This window comes from Piliocolobus tephrosceles, chromosome 10 (genome assembly GCF_002776525.5).
Source record: "Piliocolobus tephrosceles isolate RC106 chromosome 10, ASM277652v3, whole genome shotgun sequence".
Taxonomy (NCBI): Eukaryota; Metazoa; Chordata; class Mammalia; order Primates; family Cercopithecidae; genus Piliocolobus; species Piliocolobus tephrosceles.
Window position 1 is genome coordinate 121279253 of NC_045443.1, and position 8229 is coordinate 121287481.

General features: G+C 49.1%; 1 protein-coding gene across 4 annotated transcripts in view; it reads left to right on the forward strand.

The window, feature by feature from the left end:
* Positions 1 to 995: 995 nt before the first annotated feature.
* The window catches only part of SNRNP35 (small nuclear ribonucleoprotein U11/U12 subunit 35), a 9472-nt gene continuing 2238 nt past the window's right edge, over positions 996 to 8229 (forward strand). The window contains exons 1-2 of one of the 4 annotated variants that reach the window (XM_023205935.2): positions 1456 to 1565; positions 2302 to 2554. The gene's annotated coding sequence lies outside the window, so the exon portion shown is untranslated. Of the gene's footprint in view, positions 1566 to 2301; positions 2555 to 6484; positions 6604 to 8229 lie in introns of those variants that run through there. The other 3 variants (XM_023205952.2, XM_023205927.2, XM_023205962.2) reach the window with 3 other exon arrangements.

Sequence of the window (8229 nt, forward strand, 5' to 3'; positions counted from 1 at the left end):
TAGCATGGTTCATCCATGAACTAGGTTCATCCATGATATTGTAGCAATTAGAATTTCATTCCTTTTTAAGGAGAAATAGTATTCCATTGCATGTACTGTACATACAATTCGTGTGTGTGTGTGTGTGTCTGTGTGTTTAAAAGCATAGGAGTCGGCAGGGTGTGGTGGTTCACACCAGTAATCCCAGCACTTTGGGAGGCCGAGGCAGGTGGATCACCTGAGGTCGGGAGTTCAAGACCAGCCTGACCAACATGGAAAAACTCCCTCTCTACTAAAAATACAAAATTAGCCGGGCATGGTGGCGCATGCCTGTCATCCCAGCCACTCGTGAGGCTGAGTCAGGAGAATCGCTTGAACCTGGGAGGTGGAGGTTGCAGTCAGCCAAGATCACACCATTGCACTCCAGTCTGGGCAACAAGAGTGAAACTAAAACAAAACAAAACAAAACAAAACACAACACAACACAAACAAACAAAAAAAAAAACAAACATAGGGGTCTTGCTCTACTGCCCAGGCTGACAGGCTGAACTTGAACTCCTGGCCTCAAGCCTCATGGCTCAGCCTCCCTAGTAGCTGAAACTGCAGATGGCCTCCACCAACAATGGCTAGCATACATTTTCAAACATGAAATTTTAAGGTATAGATGTTGCTTTTTTTTTTTTTTTTGAGATGGAGTCTTGCTCTGCCACCCAGGCCGGGCACCCAGGGGCGCAGTGCAGTGGCATGATCTCGGCTCACTGCAAGCTCCGCCTCCCGGATTCACGCCATTCTCCGGCCTCAGCCTCCCAAGTAACTGGGACTACAGGCGCCGGCCACCACGCCGGGGTTTCAGCGTTTTAGCCAGGATGGTCTCCGTCTCCTGACCTCATGATCTGCCCGACTCGGCCTCCCAAAGTGCTGGAATTATAGGCGTGAGCCACCGCGCCTGGCCTTTTTTTTTTTTTTTTTTAAAGAAATTGAGGCCGGGCGCGATGGCTCACACCTGTAATTCCAGCACTTTGGGAGGCTGAGGCAGGCGGATCACTTGAGGTCAGGAGTTCGACACCAGTTTGGTCAACATGGCGAAACCCCGTCTCTACTAAAAATACAAAAAATAGCCGGGAATGGTGGCGGGCGCCTGTAATCCCAGCTACTCGGGAGGCTGAGGCAGGAAAATCGCTGGAGGCGGAAGTTGCAGGGAGCCGAGTTCGCACCACTGCACTCCAGCCTGGGCGACAGAAGGCGGTCTCCATCTCAAGAAAAAATAATAAATAAAAATAAATAAATAATAAAGTAAAATACCCCAGGTAACTGCATATTCGATAGTCTTTCTTTCAACTTAGTTGTTGAATTAGCAATTTTTCTCTTAAAAATTGTTTTATTTTAAATAAAGCTTATTGTCTTCGGATATAACAACCTCGACGCAGGTGAGTAAAACTTTAAAGGTAAAACAAACAGGAAATGGGCGTCGGCGGCGAATCTGCTGCTACCAATGTAAAGGTCGGGCCGAGGCCGGCGCGGGGAATCTGCCGTCACCTGCAGCAGCTCGTCTGTCTCCGCGGGAAGGGAGCCCGAGCTTTGCTGAGGTGAGTGGAAGCGGCTCGGAGGGAGCGGGCCCCAAGCTGGAGAGAAGGAAGAGGGAGTGCAGCCCAGACGCTGTGCCCGCGCTTGTGTGGGGCGCCATGTTGGAACCTGGCAAAGGGGACGACATTCTGGGTTGCGTTGCGGGGAGTGGGCACGAGAGCGGGTTGGAAGGATGGCTCCTTACTCCCTGCGACCCCCACAGAAGGAGAGGGGCGGGGGAGCGGCCTCAGGGCCGGCGGCCAAGCTGGAGGCTGCATGGGAAGGATAGGCTTTTCCACAGAAACACGTGTTTGCCTCCGAGGCCCACTGCGCATGCCCTGGAGGGCTCTGTGGGTCCCGCCTTCAGTTTTGCTTTCCACAGGACAGGAGGGGCAAAGTTTTTTTTTTTTTTTTGAGACAGAGTCGTGCTCTGCCGCCCAGGCTGGAGTGCAGTGGCGCGATCTCGGCCCTCTGCAACCTCCGCTTCCTGGGTTCAAGCGATTCCCCTGCCTCAGCCTCCCGAGTACCTGGGACTACAGGCGTGCACCACCACGCCCGGCTAATTTTTTTGTATTTTAGTAGAGATGGGGTTTTACCACGTTGGGCAGGATGGTCACGATCTCTTGACCTCGTGATCCCCCCGCCTCGTCCCTAAGTGCTGGGATTATAGGCGTGAACCACCGCGCCTGGTCAGGAGGGGCAGGGTCTTACCCCGAAGACCCAGGAAGAGGCTTAATTTATTTTTTTGTTTTTCCCCAGAGACAGGGAGTCGTCCAGGCTGGAGAGTGGTGGCGCGATCTTGGCTCACTGCAGCGTCAACATCTCGGGTCAAGTGGTCCTCCTGCCTCAGCCTTCCAAGTATCTGGGACGATAGGCGCGACCCCACGCCCGGAGAATTGATTGATTGATTGACTGATGGAAACGGAGTCTCACTTTGTTGCCCAGACTGGTCTCGAATTTCTGGGCTCAAGCGATCCTCCAGCCTCGGCCTCTCAAAGTGCTGGTATTACAGGTGTGAGCCATGGCGTGCCTGGCCAAAATTTTTCTAAATTTGTATAATAATTTATAATTGTAAAGCATTTTTGTAGACATCATATGATCTGATCTTCACAAAAACCTAGTGAAATGACATTTAGCTACATTTCACAATAAGAAACCTGAAGCTTAAAATTTACTGACCTCAAATGAGCCACCCATCTCAGCCTTCCAAAGTGCTGGGATTACAGGCGTGAGCCACCGCACCTGGCCCCCACCATTCATTTCTGATCTCATCCCGTGTATGAATAAAATGAGAGAATGAGGCCGGGCTTGGTGCTTCACGCCTGTAATCCCAGCACTTTGGGAGGCTGAGGCAGGCTGGTCATCTGAGGTCAGGAGTTTGAGACCAGCCTGGCCAACATGGTGAAATCCTATCTCTACTAAAAATATAAAAATTAGCTGGGCGTGGTGGCGGGCACCTGTCATCCCAGCTACTCAGGAGGCTGAGGCAGGAGAATCACTTGAACCCAGGAGGCAGAAGTTGCAGTGAGCCGAGACTGGCCATTGCACTCCAGCCTGGGTGACAGAGTGAGACTTTGTCTCTAAATAAATAAATAAATAAAGTAAAAAAGAGAATGTAAAAATCGAAAGAGACTGTTGTAGGAAATCTCAACCTAATGCTGCCCGGGAGGAAGTGCATCCAGAAAGATGAATGAGAAACAGTGAAACCAGCTATTAGTATCTGTAGAAGCATGCAGATGAGAGAGAGAACAAAATCCATGCTTATCCCTTTGTAATTCTCTTCCATTTTAATTTGAAGAAGTCTTAAAGCTTTGAACAGGAGCTTTGTGTACAATAATATCAGTTTTATTTGGTAGATCTTTGTGACTCCTGACTTCAAATGATCCACCCATCTTGGCCTTCCCTTGTGACTTTTTTTTTTTTTTTGAGACGGAGTCTGGCTCTGTCGCCCAGGCTGCAGTGCAGTAGTGCGATCTCAGCTCACTGCAAGCTCCGCCACCCGGATTCATGCCATTCTCCTGCCTCAGCCTCCCGAGTAGCTGGGACTACAGGCAACCGCCACCACACCCGGCTAAATTTTTTTTTTTGTATTTTTAGTAGAGACGGGGTTTCACTGTGTTTGCCAGGATGGTCTGGATCTCCTGACCTCGTGATCCACCCACCTCGGCCTCCCAAAGTGCTGGGATTACAGGCGTGAGCCACCGCGCCCAGCCCCCTTGTGACTTTTTAAGGTTGAATGGGGGAGGGGTTCTTTTCCTTCAAGAGAGGAGGGATGGGTCTCAGCCTCAGACACCCAGAATACTGGTTTGTGTGTTTTCTTTTTCTCATCTTTATCTCCAAAACCTTATATTTTATGAAAAGCATCAGAGGAAATTGATTAAGAGCTTTAGCTCTGGAGTCCACACTGCCCATGGTTCTAACTCCTCCACTGGGCTACTTCTTAGCTTTAGGATTTCGGGCAAAGGCTGCCTTTTTGTGTCTTACCTTTCACATCTGAAAAGGCAATAATAATATAGTACCAAAGTCCTGGTATTGTTGAGAAGTGAGAGGAGTTAAGAGGTTAGTACAGGCTGGGTTCGGTGGCTCACACCTGTAATCCCAGCACTTTGGGAGGCTGAGGCAGGAGGAGAGCTTGAGCCCAGGAGTTCAAGACCAGCTTATGCAATATAGTGAGACCCCATCTCTTAAAAAAAAAAAAAAAGTTAGCTGGGTATGGTGGCGCATAGTGAGTAATTCCAGGTACTCACGAGGCCGGGGTGGGAAGACTGCTTGAGCCCAGGAGGTTGAGGCTGCAGTGAGTCATGACTGTGCCACTGTACTCCAGTCTGGGCAACAGCAAGACCTTGTCTCAAAAAAAAATTCAAGCGATTCTCCTGCCTCAGTCTCCCGAATAGCTGGGATTACAGGCATGCACCACCATGCCTGGCTAATTTTGTATTTTTAGTAGAGACGGGGTTACTCCATGTTGGTCAGGCGGGTCTCGAAGTCCCAACCTCAGACAGTCTGACCACCTCTGCTTCCCAAAGTGCTGGGATTACAGGCGTGAGCTGCCGCACCCGGCCTTTTTTTTTTTTTTTTTTTTTTAAATAGAGACAGGGTCTCACCATGTTTCCCATGTTGCCCAGGTTAGTCTTGAACTCCTGGGCTCAAGGGATCCTCCTGTTTTGGCCTCCCAAAGTGATGGGATTACAGGCATGAGCCACCATGCCCAGCCTCTTCTTTTTTTCACATGGAGAAATTCCAGCCATGAGAGAAGACACAAATTGAGTAAGAGCCAGAGCCCAGACCAGGACTGAAATTGTCTCCCTCTCATCCTGTGCTCCTTCTGTCACTCCATCTGTTTTTCATTCTTTTACTGACAGCAGAGAGGCAGCCTCTGCACAGTTGCTTCTTGATGATGACAGACATATTGCCCGCCTTTTACCATGTGGTGGTAAACAGTGTCATTATCCTGCTTCTCATTTCTCAACGATCAGGTTTGCCTGATTTGGACTAAAAAAAGTTCTATGATTTTTTTTTTTGAGACAGAATATTGCTGTGTTGCCCAGGCTGGAGTGTAGTGGCATAATCTCAGCTCGCTGCAACCTCTGACTCCGGGTTTCAGGTGATTCTCCTGCCTCAGCCTCCCAAGTAGCTGGGATTACAGGCACGTGCCGCCACACCCAGCTAATTTTTGTAGTTTTAGTAGAGATGAGGTTTCACTATGTTGCTGAGGCTGGTCTTGAGCTCCTGACTCGTGATCCCACCCGCCTTGGCCTCCCAAGGTGCTGGGATTACAGGCAAGAGCCACCGCACTGGGCCAGTTCTATGATTTTTTTTTTTTTTTTTTAGAGAGAGTCTTGCTTTGTTGCCAGGCTGGAGTGCAGTGGCACCATCCCCACTCACCACAACCTCCGTCTCCCGGGTTCAAGCAATCCTCATGCCTCAGCCTCCAGAGTAGCTGGGATAACAGGTGCATGCCACTACCGCCCGGCTAATTTTTGTATTTTTTGTAGAGATGGGGTTTCACCATGTTGACCAGGCTGGTCTTGAACTCCTGACGTCTGGTGATGCACCCACCTTGGCCTCCCAAAGTGCTGGGATTACAGGCGTGAGCCACCGTGCTGGGCCAGTTCTATGATTTTTGATTGGAGTTGGTTCAGTTCCCCAGCATTTATCGGAAAGCATCCTAGGATCTGGAGCCACCAGCCTGAAGAGTGTTTACTGTGTGTTGGGCAAAGCATGATCAGGACTTTAGAAGGTTCAGTGAGCTGTGGGAGAGACACAATTGCTTCATGATGCAGGGAGCTGAAGCTGGACTTGACAGGCCCAGGAGAATTCCTGCAAGTGGATATGGGGGAGATAGGCAGGGAGAGGATATTCCCAGGAGAGGAAATCATCCTGACATGTTTGCACTAACGATTTAGGCCAAAAAAAAAAGAAAAAATGTACTGGGAAAGGCATGGGGCTGGGGAATCAGGGCACATTCAAGGAAGGAGGAACAAGCCTGGGTAGTTTACAAACAGGCTTTGTTCCTGTTGAAGGGATCAGGAAAAAAGTAGAGTACGTTTTATGATGGGACATGGTGAGAGGCTAAGTGAGGGTCAGAGATCTTTTTTTTTTCTTCTGAGATGGGAGTCTCACTCTGTTGCCCAGGCTGGAGTGCAGTGGCATGATCTCGGCTCACTGCAACCTTCGCCTCCTGGGTTCAAGTGATTCTCCTACCTCAGCCTCTCAAGTAGCTGGGACTACAGGTGTGCACCACCATGCCAGCTAATTTTTTGTATTTTTAGTAGATAGGGGTTTCACCATGTTGGCCAGGCTGGTCTTGAACTCCTGACCTTAAGTGATCCTTCCATCTTAGCCTTCTAAAGTGCTGGGATTATAGGCATGAGCCACCGTGCCTGGTCTAGGGTCAGAGGTCTTGAGTGCAGTGCCATTGATTTTGGATTTTATTCTGTAGGTGTTTGGCTTTTTTACTGAGGAAAAAAAACTCACAGTGCACCTGTAAGTAATCACTCCCCTATATAACCCATCAACTGAGGAAGAAATAAAGCAGAAAGATCCTTGAGGAAAATTTGAGTAAGAGGAAAAATGTTACAGATATTTTAATAAATATTACGGAAAAATACTGTTAGGAATAACTACTGTACATATTTCACAGAAACCTGGTTTTTTGTTTTTGTTTTTTTTTGAGACAGGGTCTCACTCTGTTACCCACACTGGAGTACAGTGGCATGATCAAGGCTCACTGCCGCCTCAAGTTCCAAGGCTCAAGCCATCCTCCTGTCTCAGCCCTCCTAGTAGCTGGGACTACAGGCGTGCACCACCATGCCTGGCTGATATTTTTGAATTTTGGTAGAGATGAGGTCTTGATATGTTGCCCAGTCTGGTCTTCAACTCCTGAGCTCAAGTGATCCTCCCACTTTGGCCTTCTAAAGTATTGGGATTACAGTTGTGAGCTACTGCGCCAGGCCAAGTTTTTTTTTTTCTTTCTTCTTTTTTTTTTTTTTTTTTTGAGACAGACTCTCGCCCTGTTGTCCAGTCTGGAGTGCGATTATGTGACCTTGGCTCACTGCAACCTCCGCCTCCCGGGTTCACGCCATTCTCCTGCCTCAACCTCCTGAGTAGCTGGGACTGCAGGCGCATGTCACCGTGCCTAATTTTTTTATTTTTAGTAGAGACGGGGTTTCACCATGTTGTCCAGACTGGTCTCAAACTCCTTGACCAGAATGGTCTCAAACTCCTGACCTCGTGATCTGCCCTCCTTGGCCTCCCAAATTGCTGGGATTACAGGTGTGAGCTACTGTGCCTGCCAGTTTTTTTTCCTCTTAACTTTTGGAACTTCTTCCAGGAAAAAGCTGGTTTTTTTTTTTTTTTTTTTGGGATGGAGTCTCGATCTGTTGCCCAGGCTAGAGTGCAGTGGCGCGATGTCGGCTGACTGCAAGCTCCGCCTCCTGCGTTCACGCCATTCTTCTGCCTCAGCCTCCCAAGTAGCTGGACTACAGGTGCCCACCACCATGCCCAGCTAATTTTTTTGTATTTTTAGTAGAGACGGGTTTTTTCCATGTTAGCCAGGATGGTCTCGGTCTCCTGACCTCGTAATCCTCTCGCCTCGGCCTCTTAAAGTACTGGAATTACAGGCGTGAGCCACTGTGCCTGGCCGGAAAGACCTGGTTTTTAGTGGTTGGTTTATTTTTATTTTTTGGAGACAGAGCCTCGCTTTGTTGCCCAGGTTGGAGTGCAGTGGTGCAATCTCGGCTCACTGCAACCTCCGCCTCCTGGGTTCAAGCCATTCTCCTGCCTCAGCCTCCTGAGTAGTTGGGATTACGGGCACCTACACCACCTCGCCTGGCTGTTTTTTTTTTTTTTTTTTGAGATGGAATTTTGCTCTTGTTGCCCAGGCTGGAGTGCAATGGCGCAATCTTGGCTCACCACAACCTCCGCCAACCCGGTTCAAGCGATTCTTCTGCCTCAGCCTCCCGAGTAGCTGGGATTACAGGCGCCTGCAACCATGCCCGGCTAATTTTGTATTTTTAGTTGAGATGGGGTTTCTCCATGTTGGTCAGGCTGGTCTTGAACTCCTGACCTCAGGTGATCCACCCACCTCAGCCTCCCCAAGTGCTGGGATTATAGGCCTGAGCCACTGTGCCCGGCCAGCCAAGGTTTTGTTTTTTTTTTTGTTTTTTGTTTTTTTGACACGGAGTC